This window comes from Ambystoma mexicanum, chromosome 5p (genome assembly GCF_040938575.1).
Source record: "Ambystoma mexicanum isolate Mex_15411 chromosome 5p, UKY_AmexF1_1, whole genome shotgun sequence".
Classification (NCBI taxonomy): domain Eukaryota; kingdom Metazoa; phylum Chordata; class Amphibia; order Caudata; family Ambystomatidae; genus Ambystoma; species Ambystoma mexicanum.
The window spans coordinates 800674334-800695759 of NC_090930.1; the positions used below are offsets into that span (position 1 = coordinate 800674334).

General features: G+C 41.8%; 1 protein-coding gene across 3 annotated transcripts in view; it reads right to left on the bottom strand.

Moving 5' to 3' along the window:
• Positions 1-21426, bottom strand: part of PDE1C (phosphodiesterase 1C) — a 2232090-nt gene that overhangs the window by 1565820 nt on the left and 644844 nt on the right. The window lies entirely within an intron of this gene.

Sequence of the window (21426 nt, forward strand, 5' to 3'; positions counted from 1 at the left end):
CGTAGATACGCGCTGCTGGTAGCCCCGGCTGTTTATGTATTGAAAAAATGGCGCCGAAGTGGTGTTCATTGTTGCTGCGGTGTTCGTGTATTGTTGGTAATGTGTAACCTTTGTAATAATACCAAACAATAATTCTGAGCACACCATTCGTATTTCTCAGACAATAAGTGCCCATACACTGGGTCAACCTTATATGATTCGTGCTCAACAAAACGTGTTGTTCAACAAAACCTGTATATATTATAATACAATCTTTTATACTAAGGCGGTTCTGCTAAGATACTTCACTTGTTGATATTGTTAGTCAAAGGTACATACACAAATGAAACAACTCTCATTGAAAATTACATAATGTACATATTAGATATTGAAGACATGTTGAACGCTCCATTGTGTACTGATGGACCTCATAATACACTCTAAGTGCATTTCTTTCATAAACATCAACCGGTTATTCATATGGTAAGTCGTTTCACAAATACCAACAATTTTTTTCTCTTTGGTTTAAGCTTTTTAAACTCATGAAATAATACAATAGAGATTAAAGAAAACAGGCAAAATTACACTCTTCATTGAGACCACCTGGCTGCATAGAGTTGAGCTTTTCAATCCAATACGTTTCTTTCTGATTTAACAGTCTGTTAATGTCCACATTAGTGCCACGGGAAACTTCTAGTACGTCAAGGATTTGGAATTTCATCTGTGCCATTTGGTGTTGAGCTTCCTTGAAATGTCTCGATACAGGCGATTTCATATTGCCTCTCTGGATATTGGATCGATGTTCGTTCCATCTCACTTTTGCTTTGCGAGTAGTTTGGCCCACGTAATATCTGCCGTATGGGCACTTGATGCTACATATAACATTCGTGGTGTCGCAAGTAGCACATTTCTTCAAGTAGATTTTTTGACCTGAGTTTGGATGGAACACAATGTCTCCCTTCTGAACCATATTACAATTCGAACAGTTCAAACATGGGTAAATTCCCTTTCTTTTTGGTCTTGGTTTCTGTATTTGAGTATCACTGCGTATTAGCATGTCCTTGATATTCCTACTTATTGTGTAGGCAAACATTGGTGGAATGGTATAGAGATGTCCCAGTATCCTGTCTTCTGCCAAGAAGTGCCAATGTTTCAAAACATTTTTTTTAATCTTGTTACTTTGTGTTGAATATTTGGTCACATAGATAAATGGAATTTCTTTAGTGTCCTTAGATTTAGTCAATATCACTTGTCTATCCATCGTAGCCACTTTAGTAATTGAATCTTCAATTTCTTGTGTCTAGTACCCTCTTTGTGCAAATCTCGTGGCCATTTCTTGTGTCTGTTTTTGACATTCAGCTTCTTCTTTTACTATTTTTTTAACCCTTAAGAGCTGACTATAAGGGAGACTTCTAAGAGTGTTTTGAGGATGAAAACTTAGACGATGTAAAAGGTTATTTCGATCACGAGGTATGCGATACAAGGTTGTAACAAGCTTCAATTTTTTTTGCATCACAGTAACGTCCAAAAAATTGACCTCTTTCTTGCTGTGAGTAGTTGTGAATTGTATATGCACATTGATGGTGTTAAGGAATTCTGCAAATTGTATGAATTGTTCCTCTGTTCCTTGCCAAATCCCAAATACATCGTCGATGTATCTGCCCCAGTATCGGAGGTATTGTTTCCAGGTCTCATGTTCTATGATATTCTCTGTTTCAAACCTGTGCATAAAGCTGTTAGCATAGCTCGGTGCCATTGTAGCCCCCATTGAAGTACCGCTTCTTTGTAAGTAATATTGTTCCTTGTACCTAAAATATGAATTTTGAGCAATAAATTCTAAAAGAATCATTAGGAATTCTTTTGATGCTTCCACTTCTCTAGTATTAAGTAAGAGCCATTCCACTGATTCTTTTCCTTCGTTATGTGGAATTGAGGTATATAAACTCCGTACATCTGCTGTAAACAAAATAATTTCTTCATTGATAGATATACCGGCCAAAATATTGAGAAAATGAGTGGTGTCCTTGATATAGGTCTTGGTATTTTGTATAATGGGTTGAAGAAAATAGTCCAAGTATGTTCCCAAGGGTTGTAAGATGCTGTTTGTGGCGGACACAATGGGTCTGCCAGGTTGTTTAATTAATGTCTTATGAATTTTGGGAATGGTATAAAAAACCGGTATTCTTGGATTTGTGGTGGTTAGAAAACTTTGAGTTTTTTCAGAAATCCATTCATTTTCTTCTGCTACATCTAATATATGTTACAAATGCTGTTGAATTTCATTAGTGGGATCTCTGTCGATAGGATTATAAACTAATCTGTCTGACAGTTGCTGGGTACATTCTTGATGATAGTCAATGGTATCTTGTATTACCAACTACTGAGCCACCATGTTTATTCTGCCTGATTCAAAGATGGCAGACAGTGTTTCTTATCCCTCCTACTACTGGGATATGATTACAAAATGTACTACTCGGAGGGTGGAATAAGCTAATATTTCTATCAAGACTTCAATTCTTAATTGCTACAACGGGAAATGTGTATTCATTCCACTAAAGAATGTGCAGCACTCCAAAGCATGCATCACATGGTTCTAATAAAAGCAAGAAGGAAAAACCACTTGGGAAGGAGGAGGAACCATGAAGCCCACATACCCGTCCCAAACCCCGGAGATACTGGGAAAATGGACCCATGAATCAGAGCGCTTATTGGGACAGTCGGAGCCGCAAGAGATGTGGCACACATTACCATGATGTGTGGGAGTCGCGAAGGCACTACACAGAGTCACTGTGTTAGTGAAGAGAGTGGCAGAAGGAGAGAGTAGCAGGTGGCAAAGCCAATTAACCCAAACCTTGAGAGACATTACAACCCCAGGAGATATTGGTGCAGGGCATCTGCTACTGTCTATTACCTAGAGCTGGAATCACACCGAGTAGTCTGTTCGGGGCTATTGTCCATACCCTTGTGTAGCTCGACAACCACCAGACCTGAGAAAGACAAAGCGCTTCTGCCCAGATGAGGTTGAAACCTGGCAGGTGCTGGAGAAAAGCTTGCGGGGGAGTCAAACCTAGCAGGGCAACCCTCGGTTGTGGACAATAATTGTTGTAGCCTGATGAGTACCCAGGCGCAGGGAGAGAAACCCCTACTCAAGGAGTCCCACAGCACAAGGAGTAGTTATGCAGCCTTTCCCCAGTAGCAGTGTGGCGACTACTGCTACAGACACTAGGAGAGAGACTGAGCTGCTGGAACATTGAACATGGCAAAGAAAGAAGACAGTTGAGATGCCCTGAGACTTTGACTGAACTGAACGATGACAACTCTGCAATCCTGCTGGTTACAATATGAATGTTACGCTTGACTCCGGACATTAGACACACATACATTAAACATTGCACCAAGTTAATATACTCCATCCTGACACTGTTTTCACAGAATGCCCATTTTGTGTGTTCAGGGGTGTATCCTAGCTTCTGTAGGAAAGTTAAACCTGGTGAACTATTCTCTTGTTTCTTGTTGTGTCAGTTGTTTACTCATTGTGACGCAGGATACATGTTATATTTATGAAAATGCGATTTTAAGAGTGTAATCATTAAAGTTCATGAACCTGTGCTTGGAATCATTGTCCAACATGTTCTGGTTGCTTGTTTGATTATTCTTGACTAATAGGAACATTCTTACACATCTTCGGTAAATTAGTCTTTCTGCTATACTTGCTCTTACGATGCAAAGGCCAGTTTTGAAAACTGGACTGCAAAACCCCATTGCGAAAATAATATAAACTGAAAACACAAAATGCATGTTTCTTCGACCTTAAACCATCGAAATTAAAGTGGTTTGCTCATAAATATTTTCACCTAAAAACTTTTTTGTTGTGATTTTTGATGTGATTTTTAAGATTTCCATTTCTGAAATACTATTTTATGACAATAGGAATTCTAAAACAAATGTGTAAACGTACAATTCATTAAATGTTATGAATTAATTCTTTAGTTGGGCAAAGATCAGGCAGATTTTTCTAACGAGTGACAAAATCAGGGTACCCACGTAGAAAAAAGGGGTGGCGCTTAACCCACCACTTAAAACACTCTGAAATGCTGATCCCTCCTGGGCAGGGAAGACAGAGAGAGATTGGCCAGGGACAATGGGCCTCATTATAATGTTGTCCGGAAACAACGGTTCCGGTAAGCTTGCCGGTACCAATGTTACTGGACCGGCAACTATGAGTTCTGCGAGCGGGTGCCTTTTCACCCGCCAGGTCTGACCTGGCGGGCAGAAAGGCACATGCTTGCAGACCTTGATGGATGCACCGGCATTGTGAATGGTGCCGGTGCATCCGTCCTCTCTATTCCCATTCAGTCCAATGGAACTCAAATGGGAATGGGGAGTCATATTTTCTGGCACCCGGCAATGAGGAATTGCCAGGACCGCCAGGGCTGTAATGCCCTGGGGAGTCCCTATTGCAGGGCACCGAAAAATAAATGAATCATTGTTATTTACCAGCGTGGCTACCGCCGGACTCATAATGACCTCAACCAGAGGGTAGGGATAGGGTTAAAAGAGACCCCAGGATGCAGGAAGTTGTGGGTTGTTTGGGTGAGGTCAAAGAAAGTGGAGTTGGCAGATCAAACGACCAGCAGGTGTCAGGATGGTGGAGTAGACTGTGGAGGCAACCTTTGGAGCACATGAGGCATTGTCTGAGTGCAAGTGGAACTGCATTGTGAGTGTGCGTTAAAGAGTGGCAAGTGTGTTTACTAGAGGAAGAGTAGGGAGGAATGTGAAGTGATTGTGTGAGTGAAAGAGGGGGATGTTTGAATACAAAGGTGGGTGGAGAAGTAGTTGTAGTGAGGAGGAAGGAGTTGTAGGGTGATGGAGGGAGTTATGGAGGAAAGCAGGAGTAGTAGTATCAGGCCGAGCGTAGTCAAATTAAAGGTTGGAGGCTTAGAAAGAGTGAAAGACCTTGGGGGTTCAGAGTCAGCAAGTAGACTGAATGGAGAGGAGGAAGGGGGAGAAAGGAAGAGAGTAGCAAGAGAACTACAGTAAGTATGAGGGAGAGGAGTGTACATGCGCGATAGAAAGGCGATCGAATTGAGCAGAGTGTAGACCACTAATCACTGTATAGTGTAGGGGTTGTTCAGGAAATACCGGATGAGTTTAGATCGAGAAGGTGTTTGTCCTTAAGGTCTTTACTCTCAGGATTAGTAAGAACTTAGTAGGAGGAATGAGCGGTATAGATGAGATAGAGAAGAGGGACGGCCCCAGTGCCCTGGGAATTTTAATAGAAACCCTTGAATTGTCTCTGACACTAGGAGTATTTGTTATGACACCTGTGACACCAAATAGAGACTCTCCCTCAACCAAATGTGTTCGACTGTAAGACAATGTCCCAGTGTCCCCAAAAATCCCATCCACTTCACCAGTCAAGTATGCCTGATTTGATTGGAGTTAGAGAAAAAAGGGCGTGATTCATGGAACGTTTTCCAATGGGATGTCGCCATTGTAAATGCTTATGTGGTTCTGGCTCTAAGTCTTTACCTCTGTGCCCAACGCTTTTTTGCTAGTTGAAGTACTATAAAAAGATAGCTATCAGAGGACGCATTTCAATATGTTTGCATTTTTATTTCTACGTCATGAATATAATGGGTTGTCTAAACATAGTCAAATAGGTCCGATCGTTGGCTGATAATTATCTTCCATGGAAATTCAAATAGCAAATGAAATGTTAGGCCCGAGGGGAGGGCTTATTCTCTGCCTTTCAGAGAGTTGGTATTGTTAGGGGCCATCAAAGAGCCTTTCTTAAACTGCATCCACAGACAACCGCCACGCACTTTGTTTTCAATTTAACCAGAATTGCTGCATAAGCCAATGCAATAGCAGGAATACAGGGCTGATGCTCTTGCAATTGTTCACTTAGTGAACTTCACTTTGTTTAAATGCCTGTGATGGAAAAGCGGATTATTTTGGAAACCAAAGTGCACCAGGTAAGGGATTATACAGACTGCACTTTACTTGTTCGTTTGCGTTCCTGTTGTAATTCTGATGTACTCCTGTTGATGTACACTTTTGTTCTGTTGTTTTTCTTTTTGTAATTCTGATGTACTTCTGTAACACCTTTTAAGTCTTGTGCGCCCGGTTACCCCAGGGTTTGGTGCCTGTTATAAATAAATAAACGAAACTAAACAGAAATATATACACTATATTCTTAAATATGTACCTCGTTGAAAGGTTGCACACATGGCCCCTTTGCTGAGTTTGCTTTGTGCAATGTATCAAAATGCAAAACCAACTCGCGATGATAACCAGTTGTACAAAGTGGGTCTTCTGCAGGTACTTGCAGTCATTCCAAATGTTTTGGGAGAGCACGGATCCACACTTCTAGGAAATGCTTCCGGAACGGTCTCTCCCGGTGAGACTTTGCCAAAATGCAATGGTACCGTTCAAATCTCAAAACATGCTCTAGTGGTTCCTTCTAGCAAAGGGGCAGCTCGTGAAAGTGTTGCATTTCTTTCCTGTAGGACATGTGGTGCTCTAAGTTGCATCTCTTAAAACCTCCGAGCATATCAACGCTCTTTCTGCATATTTCAAAGATTAAGGGCAGGCAGCCATTTTGTCCTGTCAATAAAGCTTACAGACTATTATTGTGATAAAATCTTAACCTAAGCTTGGCATTATCTAAAAAGTATTCAACCCAAAATAGACTCTGCAAAGACATATATAGAGGTTGAGGGTTTGGAGCGGTTCCATTATTCCTCGCATGTAAATCTCTCAAAGTGAAGGAAACTCCAGGTGTATCGCTCCGCCATCTGTGAGCTCTGTCAAGCTTTACTGGGTTTTCAGAATCATACGTGACATACTCAATAGCCCACCTGACTTCCATCAAGCAGATATGAGGACCATTAATTCCTGTGCTGCTTTCGCTTAACATGAGCTGGAAATCTGCACTGTCTGCTCTGAAAGCCATGGCGTGGTTCCAAAACTCTGGTCACATTTTGGGAAATGTGGGATGCACCCAGTGTGCATAGTAGAACTGCCCCTAACCTGTTACAGCACACGGCTCTGCGTGTTGCGGGAGAGCTCTGCACAAACAGCACATGCTATGTATCCACGCCCCCCCCTGCCAGCCCCCGTACACCCGCCAATCCAACTGCATCATTGAGTTTTGGAAGTACCCTGATACTTTGCTAAATGTCGCTTTCCTGATTGGAGAACAGGGCATGAATATATTAGAGCACATTTCTGGGAACAGGCTTTCATTGGCCAATCCATATTCTGGAATGCATGTATTAAATGTGAACATCTACATTCCCCTGCAGCTTGTTGCACTACTCATGGGGAAAGGCTATTCCAGGAGAGTGCTTATGTGAGCACACACCCCTGAAAATGCAAGATTCCCATCCACATACACTGGCACCCTCACTACTAGCAATTCGCATTTGGCCTGGGTGCTCAATTTACACAGGAAGAGCAAATTGCCACACAAACTTTGTGAGCCAGACTACATGCACATTGTGCCTTGTGTCTAAATTCTGCATGAGATTCGATGCTGCGAGGGCAAGGTAATGAAACTGAACGAGCACACACAGTGACACTCACATTTTACAGCAGTGGAGTTTCTCAGATAGAATTGCAACATGTAAAGAGAGGGGAATGGCAGTGTGGCTCCTTACAATGCTAATTAAACAATACCTGGACCCATGCAGATGTAAGAACATAATCACAGGACTGTACAACGCTTTGCTACCAATTATCTCGAGACAAATGTCTACTGTAAACGTTGCCTGGGAGCAAGATTTACAATAAAACTCGACTAAGAAGTGGACCCATAGGATGTGATGAATGAGAATTACTTGGAAGTGGTTTGAAAACATTTGTACGGTCCCTCCAAACAAGGCATTATTCATAAGATCGAATGTCTGAACATGTGTTGTACGAAGGGCCGGAGTGGGGTATAAAAGTGGCTTGCTCGCCAAAGAAAAGGTAGCCCATGGTGGCAAATGGAAGTTTGTTCCTTTTGTGAGACACTGTTTGAGAAGTGCCCAAAAGTACGTTATTTGTTTTCAAATTGTGCAATTAAAAGTATATGTGTTCATTAACACTGGTCAATACTAATAGTGGCACAGTGAAGCAACACAAAAAACTGGCCCACGTTGGCCAAATACATATCCCTCTTTGAACAAAAAAACAGGCCCGCACTGGCATGGTGGGCCTGCACTGTGGTTGTTGCCCATTTACCCTTTAGGGCAGTGGTAGTCTGACTGGCACAAGAAACATAGAAAGAAACAGACCTAGAGAGAGCTTTAGGATTCATATACGGTCTGATACAAAACCTGAACCAATCCCTTTTGTAAACTAGTAAAATTAAATGTATGCAAGAATGGAATATTTTATGCTCAGTGATTGGATGGTATAACGTTAGCTCCTGGGACTAAAACAACAATTTACAGATAACAGCTGGGGGCTGGTTAATGAGCTCTTTGTAGGGTGGATGTTGCTTGTGAGAGCACAACTTACAGAAGTAGCAGGGTGCATGCGAACACACACCTGGAGCAGATGTACCTGTATGTGTAGTGTGGATTGCCACTCAGATGGATGCACATAACCTAAAATAACTATTTGAATAAATATAATGTGGTTCAATAAACAAGGTACATTTTGGATGCCCTTGTATCTAAATATCATGCAACTTAATGTAAAATCTAACATGAATTAATACATGTTGACTCTTCAAACGAACATAGCTAATGCACAATCGTTTCTGTGTTTAATGCAGCCATGTTGCATGATGAACATGAATACTTATGCACATTATATTTTAATATTCTGTCAAGAGATGACAGAGAAAATGTGTATTATAAGTTATATGGATGGTATTACATTTGTTGATACTCCTTTACATTACTAAATTGTCATAACTAATAGGAATTACACAAAGAACATATTTCCTTTTTACATAAATGGTCAATTTAGGAGAATCCTGGTTAAACCAAAGATGTGTGTGTTTATCAAGGTCTCAGCTCTCATCAGAAAAAGAATAGAAGTGTCAGCTTCCTGTAGAAAAAGCTGTCTTCATTGTTCAGTGACTAAGCCATTAAAAGAGATCAATAGGCACAGCTGTGCACTCAGAACAAAGCCTTCATTTTAAATAACAGGAACATAGAGCTAAATGTGAGCAACATATTGGATTCATCTGAAATGAGTGATCTAGTATTTCTAAAAGGAGAACATGGTCAGAAAGTTCAGAAATCTGGTAAGCCAAAAATGGATACATCATAGGAACATATGAATACACAAGCCTTGTCAATTGTGCATCTGCCCCATGAAAAGTATGTTATTAAAATGATCCCTTTTTTCCTGGGATATCTCTTCTGCAGATGTTACTTTTCTTGTGATTCAGAATATGTAGATCCTATTGATGGCACAGTTGTATGCAACAAATTATATGGAAAAGGCATATTTTATTTCATTTTAATCATAATTGGAAATGGGAGGGTTAACCCGTGGCTAAATATATCCCTTTATGACATGTGAAAATGCATCCGACCAATCAAAGCACACAGGAGTATTCCAGTAGGTGTAAATGAAGAGAACTATCACAGGCTCTGCCCAATCCAACATTGTTTTGTCAAATGATGCTGCATGGGTGGATTTTGTTTGGTATTTAAAGTTAAACATATAGGAAGTCAGGCATATTTTGAGAAAGCAGAAGAGGAGGCATGCCTGTCTGACAGGAGAAACGCTGATTAGGATTCCAGATGGATGTACATTATGGAACATCTCTTTAAGAAGACCTTTTCAGAGAGAGTTGAATGCAGATACCTGTTCAAAGACAGAAACGGATATACTAAGATGGAGTTGGGAGAAGGTGGACAGACTGAAAGGCAGAGCTTAGTTGGTAGAGTTGCCATATTACAAACTGAAAGTGAGTACAATAACCCCAGTGTACTTACATACATGCCCCACGCATAAATAAAATACCAGATAACAATTGAAAGTATTTTTATAGGATTCTGTTTACCAGCTGTTTCACTACAAGGGGATCTGGACCTGTACATGAAATACAAACCTGTGCAGGGCATATTAGTCTCTAACAGTGACCAGAAATTAATTGATTTTCTGAGTTTTCACTGCAGCATATTATGTATGGGTTTGTGAGCATGATGTACAATGTGATTCACAGTTTTGAGGGATTGATACACGTCTTGACCAGTGAAAAACATAGTTTACATAAAAGAAAATCCTGAATGCAATTTCCACTTGATTCCTAAGAAAATGACAATGTAAATAACCAATGTCATTTTCCCAAATAACATTGCACATGCATGGAAGTTTTTGTTGCCTTATGTGAACTAATGCCAATTAAAATAACTTGTTGATCTCCATTCTACTTCAAGTTTATAATTCCATGATTGTGTGACCCTTTAATACATCAAGATATTTTGTCCTCCAAAGCAAATATTTCTACCAAAAACCTAAGTCTGTAAAATGTGGGTAACCAAGTTAAACCTACTAAACATTCTCGTATGTATGACCAGCCTGGAAACCAACAGTGTCCAACATTTTAAATTGAATCACTTCAATGTTAAACCAATTGTTTTCTCTGATGTGAGCGCTTGCCATCGTTTCATTAAAAAAAGTCTGAGTTGTATTGTGAATGTAGAATAATAAATTTAACCCAAGTCACACAAGCCACCCAAAACCCGTCACTGAAATGTTGCCTCCAGTTCATAGCTACCAGTCCCAATGCAAACCTTTTGCTGCAGAAAATGGTCTTTGTCGTACCGGGCAGTGCTACTTTATGCATTGCTTAATCACCTCCAGACAATCATGTATCAAGGCTGCAGACAACTGCATACTGGGTTTCACCCTTATTAGGGATCATCAGTACAGTATAGTCTGGCAGCCTTGTGGTTGGAGCATTGGGGCATGTTTAGTAAACAACAGCAAAGTTATGGTGGATTTAAAAAGGCTTAAAAAAACCTTTTACCTGAAATGTGAAAGTAGAACAATCCATTTGAACTAATTCATACATGCCACAGCGCCTTCCTGCAACCATCACTGAAAGTTCACTTCCAGTTCAGAGCCACATGAGCAAGGTGTTTATTTATTTTACTTATAATTATATATTTATTGTTCTACAGCTTTTATCCAATGCTCTCTATAAAATAAAAAATGAACACACCAAAATGAATAAAACACATGTACAAATAATATGCAGAGTATTTGTGCTGGCCTCTTGCGCATTAACCACTTGAATGTGAGTGCCCCTATGTCATGCAAATATACTCAAAGCCTGATATATGTGTGCCATTAGTTTATATCTTGATGACAGCTGACACGTGTTTCGACACTTGGTCGTCCTCAAGGCTGGTAATTACATGTGGACAGTTCACAATAACAAAACTAATATTTCAAAAAGCAAATAATGACAACATTATATTACAGTTTGAAAAAAACACACATTTTCAGAAAATTATTCAGAGAAATGTTACATACCAATGATGGGCAGGGCTTTGGAGCATAGAAAAAATAGACAATGTGGGATCTCATTAGAGTTAACACTTGTTATATCCTTTACATTACATCAGTGCAATAGATTCCATCAAATGGTGCTCATTATCTCCTGCTCCTTAACCCTTAGTGATGTGAGTGAAGGTGGGTATTCATGTACCATTGGGGTTATTTCAAGGCACCCCCCTAAGTCCATGCCAGGTCGTGTTTCACAGTGATTTGAACCCATACCCTCATAAAACACGGTGATCCTAATTGTGTGCTCAGTTTAAATGTTTACTGGGTCCTCTGGTTATCAATATCTTCCAGTATACAGATACTACCCAATCCGGTAACACTGCATGTGGCTCCAGACCTTTGTTCGATCGCCCAATTTGAGGGGCTATAATTCTTACACATCTGACTTTTGGTCCTGAGGAAGGCGTTTTCTGTCCAGATCATTACGCCGAAACGTATTTCAACTACATCTGCCTGACCTTCTCTGGCTGTTTGAGTTGACCACTGGACTTACATCAGCTATGCCAGTTTGCATATACGTAGACCTGAGCAGTACTGTAAGAAACAGTAGTCCAATGTGAATACACAAGTCAAGTTGAAACCAGTCATCTACTCCCAAAAAAAACCCACAAGGAACAAAAATTGGCTCCTGTTTTCCTTTGTCTGGGATTCCTTGGCAAACACATATGTGGATTTCCAGAACCAAAATAGGGTAAAAACGAAGCATTGTCAAACCAAAATAGGGTGAAAACTAAGTAATGTTATAATATCCCTCTGTCATAGGAATAGAATTTATTTTCTGTGTTATTTAGAGTTCTTGTCCAAATGAAAACATTTTTTATTGGTTTTTTTTGCAAAAAATGTTTGTATGTTCTTTTTGTTTCACTTGTACTTAACTTTTATTGCTCTCCATGGTGCATGATTATTTCAAATGCTGTCATTTTGATCGAAAAATTATATTTTTGTGTAAAATGTCACTGAGGCTCTTGCACCAAAAGTTGTTTTATGTTTTCTATTAAAATAATGAGAATTATAGCCAAGCCTTTGGTCAATATTTAAGCGTTAAATTCCTAGCAATGACCCTCTGAAAACAGCTATGACATGACCACATGCTAAGCAGAGGTAAAATACAAAGAGCCAGAGTCAATTAGGACACTCTTTGGAACTAGAAAGTAATATGCCCAATTGAGAGTGATCCTGCAAGGGAACCTTATGCTAGACCTGCTTACTAGTCTGTGGCATTTTTCTTGTATGCTACAGTGTTGTACACTAGTTGTTTGCTTTTTGAGGTTAGAAAAAGTGAGGTGAGTATCAGTAATAGTTATACTACATCACCTGTATTTTTTATACCCTGTGGGGTCACTATTTGTTGATACAGTTTAAATGTCTGGCCGTTAAATGACAGTGTGCCCAATGATAGGCTTTTTCTATGTTATCACCCATGTTTTGTGTTATACTGTGGTAACTTGCCCAGTAAGGATGGATATCTTACCAACTGTATTGTGGGTTTGATTATCTGTTGGTACAATAAGTGTAGGACCTATTATTCTCATTTGAATATACGTCATTCACTTGCCACATGTTTGAGTTTGGTCACTTACCCACGTGTTCCGTTAAACAAACAAAAATATTTTTTTAATATTTTTTTTATTGTGCACTAGACACATATAATTAACAGCCTTGAGGATGACCAAGTTTCGAAACACGTGTCGGCTGGCATCAAGATATTAAAGTAATGGCACAAATGTATTAGACTTTGAGTATATTTGCATGATATAGGGGAACTCATACTCAAGTGGTTAATGCACAAGATGCCAGCACAAATGCAATTACTGTATATTTTGGAAGGAGGGGTTAAGGGGAATACCTCTAAGTGCTGTTGATGCAGCAAACCACCCAATAAAAACTGACGGCTAGAGCGCACCCATCTACGGTTCTACCCTCACACATTATCTTACCTACAAAAAAGATGCGACAACAAACCAGTAACGTATTAAGTTAAATAAACAGAATGAAAATCAACACTCAACAAATTATATTTTAAGCAACAATAATGTGGTACAAAAATGTATATCCATAGGTAGAGCACTCCATAACTTATGCACCAGTAACTGAATGAGTGGAAACTGGATGATGCGTAAGGTGGCCGTTGTATAGACAATAGCCCTTGAACAGAAGAACATCATTGCCAAGGTGGTTGAAGCAGTGCAATTCAATCAGTGGCATAAGTAAATGGGAGTGAATGAACGCATTGAAAATTAAATTAGAGTCTGAGAATAATAGAAAGCCATGGCCATCGTGCCCGGTACAGTGACACATCAGAGGCAAAGGCTAGGTTGAAAAGAATACAAACATAAGAATGAAGAACAGATTGGAATTGGAGTACAGCAGTATTAAGTAATGCCACAAGAAGAGAACAACAGTAATTTAAATAAGACTAGAGTTTGTATTAACAATTTAGCAGGTGAGAAAGTCAGTATATGGCAAAATGTCCTAATGTTGCATAGTTGAAAACAACAGGTACGAGTAACGGCCAAGTTGTGGTCCTGGCAGGTGAAGGCTGAAAAGAAAAACCCTAAATTGAGTAGCAGAAAGTATTATGTACAGTGTCACGAAACAGTAAAAACTGTGATCGCAAGCACTATATAAAAAACACGTTTTTTCCTCTGCTTTGGGACATCAAGTATGTTGATACTATATAGCGGATAGGCCATATAGGGTGTCTAGGGGATTATTCATGTGCAGGATGACGGGAGGGTTATGTGACCTGAGAGTGACAGGATGCACCACAGCTGGCTCTGCTCCAACTCCTAGAATGACTACAAGCACACTATAAAAACAGTTTTTTTTTAAATTATTTGTGTACCGAAACAGTGGAAGGAAAATGCATCCAACGTAGGTCTCTCTTCTTTGCTTATGTTGAGTCATTCGAGTGGAAGTCACACAATTCTCTTTTGCACGCTCTGCTCTTTCTGTATTTACCAACAGGGGCGTTGCTGGGGGAGGAGGGGGCTAAGGGGGCTATAAGCCAAAAGACTAGCTAGCCCCCAGTCCCAACAGTTATGACATCAGCATAGCCCTGGGTCTTTTCCAGACCTAGCAACACCCCTGTTTACCAACACCCTTTCTTGAAGAGGTTTGTGATTGATAGCAGCCTGATCGCCTAAGGAAAGGGCTGCTATACACTTGGGGTAACACAGGGTAGTGTTGCTTTTACAGAGCCCTCCTATTCCAGCGGGAGCTGGTGGCACCCCAGTTAATTCATGTAATATTATATGGAAGCAGTGCCGGCCGAAAATCCTACATACTTTGCAGCCTGGTAATTGACTCAATCCAGAGCTGGGAAAAGTCAATTACAGTGCTGGGCCTCCACTGTCTCCCATACACGCCCTATCATTTGTCATTTCTATCTTGTCCAAGGACTTTCGATGATAACCATGATGTTTATACATGCGGCGGCCTCAAGGTCTACGCTTGTACAATTGTATTTTGGTTAAATAGGAGGCAAACAAAGAAGGTAGCTGGGACTCCTGTCCAGTGAAGGGTGAGTAATAGGCTACCAATATGACCTTCCCTAAATCAGTTCTTGATGAAGGGATATGTCTTCTGGAAAGTACAGAAGATTGCTTGATGTGTCCTTGTTAGACGGAGCTCTCCTACCCTGGTGTTTTGCCTGCAACACTTGTATCACCAACATCCATTGGTATAGAATAGATAGTGCTGGATGACGTATACCCATGCACCTTAGCAATGTGGCATTATTAAGTCCTTTTGTATGTTTCTTGCATTGTTATTTCATGGGAGATGGACATTCTGTTTGTGCCTTGGTTGCAACTGATTCTCTCCACTCTGAGTCGAATGAAAAAGTACCATATGTCCAAGGCACAACAGAACAGCGTTTGCTTTGCCCTACTACTTTTTTGCTTGAAGTGTGTGCCGGTTTTGTGTGCATGCCTTTAATGATTGTTATTTACAAAATTCGATGTATTTATTTACTAAAATGCATATATTGCTTTTTACCAAAGCGCTGAACAAAGGAGGAAATCACAGTGCAGGCAATCATGATCCAAACAAAGCCAATGGTGAGAGCAGGATCACAAACTAATGCAGCAATAATGTTACATTACATTAAGCATTAAGTGACAGATTGAAGAAGATGGGGGGTTACACATAGTTTAAAATGGGATAGAGTAGAAGAGGAGCAAATTGAAAGAGGAAGAGAATTCCATAGAGCGGGAGCAAGCAGTTGAAAGGCGCAGAACCGAGCAGGAGCGCAAGGCGGCCGAAGAACAGAAAGACGAAACGGGGAGGTTGATCGTCGATCTGTAGAGGGTCAAGGCTGTCACAAGATGTGGTGAGGCCCGGGGCAAAACTTTTTGTGAGGCCCCCTTTTGATGTTACACACTGGGCCAGCGGCAGCACCTTCTCAAACAGGGGACTCGAGAAATCTCCCCTTCAGTTTGTGTGGAGGAACCCAAATATGGTTTATTACTCCAACTGCAAATCAACTACAGCAAAGTTAGATTTCTCTACTGAAGAAAGGTTTTATGCCAGACTAACCTTTGTATCATAGGCATAAACACATATAGGATGGCATGACAGCACGTGGTGCCTGACACCAGTATTAAGGAGCACCCTGCCCCTGTGTATGCACTAAAACACACATCATGCACAGTGACAGATGGATGATGTACAGTGGAGGTTTGCAAATTTTTGAATTGAAGAGGCTTAAATGTTTGTGCCAATTATGCAGGATCGGCAGAGCACAGTGAGGGTGCCCAAACCAAACAGGGGTTATTTGAGGGGGTGTCTCACTCCCAAGAAAATGTTTGAAACATTAGGTTACAATTATGCATTTTACAGCACTTTCCTTGTAAAATTGTGTAGAAATCCATACTGTTTGCAATTGGTTTTGTATGGAAGCACATGGAAAAACCCAATAGTTGCAAGTCACCAACCGTGCCCAGGAACATTTTCCAATACATTTCATGATGCCTTTTCACACAACATATGCTAGTATAAAGATATATTCATGCTGGTTGTTCCCATGTGGTCCATGCAGGCTGCATCAATATATGCCATTATTACCATGTACGCCCTCCCAGCCAGTAAACATGCCATGCCACAGAAATTATGTCCAGGCCGACTGTGCACCATAAGTGTTCTTACTGGCTCGATTGGCCTAAATTCAATGTGGGCCAATTTAGCCAAGTAGTATGTTTGCTTTAACCTTGATGCACAGTCCTGTGCAACATGGGTAAAGCAAAACAAGCATTGGCAATCCTAACAAGTTGGGCTTTCATGTAGGTATGGTAAAGGCACTGCTGTCTTGGTATTAACTGCCCGTTGATGTTGCAGGTGCATACTGGTTTGAGTACCTGAGCATCGAATAGCAGTGCCTGGCAAATGCAAATGCATAATACTTATGCACAAGCCAAAACTGTTGGCTTTGCCAATGTTTGTTTTTAAAAGGACTTCAGTGAAAGACACGTAGGGTGCAACACCATTGAGAGGATCGGACTCTAGTCCCCTCCCAAAATGTTGGGTTTTGTTGACTCGAGCTGGCTGCATGGGCAAAGCCAGACCCCCACGGAGTGTTGCCAGCCTGTAGCTCTCATTATGGAGAGGCAGCAGCATCAAACATGCAGAGTACAAATGCCTATCCATGCAATATCAACAGGCTAACTTTGATAAAGCCAAAGTCTTAGCTTCTGGTCTCAGCTTTTAGATGGCCCACCTCTCCAGAGATTAGCATAGCATTATGAAAGTAAAGAGCCTCTGAATTGGGGTGAAAGGTACGACTAGTGGCCAAAGGGAAGGTGAAATTGCTATTCAGCTTCCTAGCTAGGCTCAGGGTGTTGGGTCAGAAGTGGGAGCAGGGCTGGTTGAAGATGTGTCAGAGCTGGCGGGGCCCTTTCTGTGTGATGTGTGTGGGCCACCCCAGGCCATACAGATTGGAAAAATAGGCCAAGGCACCTATGGAGTGATTAAATCAATAATTAAGTCAAAATAATACAGTAAGGTGGTTAAAAGATGCAGATTGTCAGTAGGTGTCTGTGTCATAAGACTGCCAACATGGGGGCAGCTGCTTGAGGGCCCATTTCAACTGCAAAAGCTGAAAGACCCAGACGCCATCCCTCAGTGGGGAGACCGACAGCGGAATGGGTTTATTGGCCCCACATTGACCCCACTCATTATCCACTTTAAAAACTGTCATCCATCCCCTGCCAGGCTGACCAACACAGATGTAGCCAGATAGAACAAGACACAGACTGGGCTTTGGAGCCTGGGCTTTGCTGTTAAAAGGCCCTGAAATTACTAGAATTCAACATTTCACTGTTAGCACCTGCATTCACAAACATACATTTTTAGGTAATTGAAATTGTGATGTGGGGTTAGCACTTGCATGCCAGGGTAGTGATTGGAAGGGAAGTGGTAACATGAGATATCTCATTCTCATAGCAGTCCTTAAGTCTAACGGTTCAGAAATGAGGGCGAGAGTTAGCTGCTTGTAACATTGAAGCTTCATCAGAATAGTCTCATTTGAATGTGAAAAGATATTAGATGTGCCCACACAAGTAAGTTTGCCCCTCCGCCGCAGGCTCTGAATTTAGCGTCCCTCCCAACCTTTGAAATGTTAGTCCAACTCTGTCACCCCCCACACAGAAAATGTAGCCTAGGTGCACCTCTGATGCCATGACCCCACCCCTTAATTAAGTGGCCCGCAGGCTCGCTAAATTTAGGGGTGGGGGCTGGCACACACACTCACATACAACACTTTCATCCATGCATTCATCCACCAGTCACACAACTCCTTGCATGCACGCATGCATAACACCAAACACAGCATTGACACAAACATAAACACCAACATACAAGCACACATTCATGCACATATACACACCCATTTAATTTAAATACACATATATACTACACATATATACACATTTAAATTAAAATAAAAAATACTTACCATACCTCCATGCACCCCTGAAAAGCCCCAGCACAACCACGGGGGACCGGATGGCCCTCACTGCGACACATAGACATGCTGCCTGACAGGAGAGAACTCCTCTCCTATCAGTCAGCGTGTTTACACTGAGCAAAGTGAACTAACTGACTGACAGGAGAGGAGTCCTCTCTTGTCATTCAGCTTGTCCACGTTGTCAGCTGAATGACGGGAGACAGCAGAGCTCACATCTGAGCCCTGCTGTCTCCCATTATTTTGCTGTTTGTTGCAGAGCCAAACGGCTTCGCAACAAACAGCAAAATCATTTCAGGGGCAGAGAGGAGACAGCACAGTCCCACGTGTGAATAATGGACACAGGAGACTGTGTTTGCCTTCTTTTTAGGAGAGGGGGCCGTGAAAGCCCCTGCAAGCGTGAGGCCCGGGGCAGTTTGCCCCTCCTGCCCCCCCCCCTTGTGACGGCCCTGTAGAGGGGTGGTATAAAGACACCAAGGAACATAAATAGGGGGGAGGTAAAGCATGAATGCATTTAAAAACAAGACACAAAAAATGGAACTGCAGACGTTGCTTAATTGGAAGCCAATGTAGAAGAGCCAGATAGAACGAGATGCCGAGAGACAAGGGAAGTCAAGACAGAATACGTACCGAAGAGTGAAGAATGGATTGCAAAGGGAAAAGAGCATAATTAGGCAAACCAATGTAGAGGGAGAAGCAGTAGTTGAGATGGGACCACACAAGCAAATGAAATAGGGGTTTAGTGGAAGAAAAGGTTAACAGAGGCCTAATTCTCATAATATTAAACGGAAAGAAATGGCATGACTGGGCAATGAAAGCAATTTCAGGTTGTAAAGAAAAAGAGGAATCAAAAATAAAGTAAAGTCTGTGTGCCGGGAAGTGACCGTAAACTGCAGAGGAGAAAACAAAATTGTCAAAGGAGAAGGAATAGAAAAAGTGGCCGGAAAGTATAACATTTCTGTCTTCTTTGGCGTGAGGCAAAGAAACCTAGAAGCCATCCAAGAGTGCAAAGTACAGAGACACGAAGAACGGCCGGAGTGAAAAGCGTCAGTGAAAGAAGAAAAAGAGAGAATAATCTGGGTGTCATCGGCATATAGATGCACTTGGAAACTGAAATCAAGGATCAATTATATAAGGGGCGAAGTATATAAACAGAAAAGAAGAGGACCAAGAACAGAACCCTGGTGGACCCCATAAGAAAGAGGAAAGGATTGTGAAGAAGAACCTTTCCAAGAAACAGAGAAAGAGCGCCCACACAAATTACAGTGGAACCAACAAAGAGAGGAATCAGATAGTCAGAGGGACGTGAGTGTAGAAAGAAGAATAATAACACTTGGATCTGTTAGAGTTATCAGTTCACCTGCCAAAATGCAATGATTGGCTTTGCAGGGATTGTATTTGTCAGCCTTTTACTAGAGAACAAAAAGCAATCAATAAAAAGCATTATTATGAAGTCCATATTACATATGGTGACTTCACCAGGCTTATGATGGCATTATTTGGCTAGTTAACGATGCATTTGGAAATTGATGAAAACACCAGTGAGGCTATCCTTTACATATGGTGTCTTACCAGGCATCTCAAGACATTATTGGGTTGTTTGTGACTGTACTTAACAATTGATGGCTAAGTTTAACACTCCCTAGGGGACAGGGCAAGTGGGAACTCATTGTGGGTGGCCCACCCTTAGAAGACAGGAGATACCTGAAAAGGGATTACATTATCCTCCCTTTGTTCAAGACCCCAGTTTCTGTTTACCACATGGGAATTAACCTATATGAAGACTAGAAACTACTTGTAAGGATGGCTGGGATGATTTCTGACCCTCTGGTTGCACAAGGCTCACCAGGAAAGAGAGAACAGGGGGAAGGCCACCCTCTGGGCAAAATGGAAGATAAATTGCCAATCACTGTTGGGGCTGAAGGAACTAGATAACCATGGAGCTGGACGAGGGGGAGACCCTCCTCCTGCAAGGCATGGAAGAGGAGGCAGAGCGTTAGAGTGGCACAGATGCCCAGAGGTTGGTGAGGCCGTGGTATGCCACCAGCCAGTCAGAGCAGAAGCCGAGTCTGTCTGGCTAAAAGAGTCATCAAGCCACATTACCCACCATCTGGGGGTGCTCAGAGGCCAGCACCGGGTACCCGCAGGGGGACCGTGGGTAGACACAGCCAGCTGTGCCTAAAGTGGGCTGGGAAGCGGAGAAGTGCTGCAGAGTGGACTGACCTCCCAAACTCTCCCAAGGAGCATTGCAACAAGATCAAAGGTATGCGGTTGCCGCTCCAGGGAGGCAAGAGAGTGGAGCCAAGACCTGATAAGACCCCAAGGTGGGGTGAGAGAAGGAAGACCCCAAGGCAGAATGAGAGAGACAGTGCCCCATGCTGGGGTGAAAGAGACAAGACCCCAAGGTGGGTGTGGAAGAAATGAAATCCCAAGGTGGAGTGAGAGAGACAGGAACCTAAGGTGTGGTTGGAGAAGTGAAACCCCAGGGAGGGGTGAGAGCGACAAGACCTGAAAGTGGGTGAAATAAATATTATTCCAAGGCAGGGTGCGAGAATTGAAACCCCAAGGTGGGGTGAGAGAGACAGGACCCCAAGGCAGGATGGGAGAAGTGAAACCCCAAGGTGGGTGAGAGAGATAGGACCCCAAAGTGGGGTGAAAGAAACCAGAACTCAAGACGTGGTGAGAGACTTATGTCAACTGGATGGAACTGTGCCGCACGTAGCTTACCGGCTTAGACTGTGCACCAGGGGAAAGATCACCATTAAGAAAGACAAGACACATAAGGGTGGGGTCAGAAACCAGCCATCATTCACTTGACAGGAGACATACTACATATTATATATTTGTACTTTCTTTTATAGTGGTAGGGACAGACTCAGACTAACAGAATTCAGGATGGAGGACATTTCTTGATTTTGTAAAAACAGCCTGACGAGCACCTTGCTTTTGTATTTCCTTTGTAC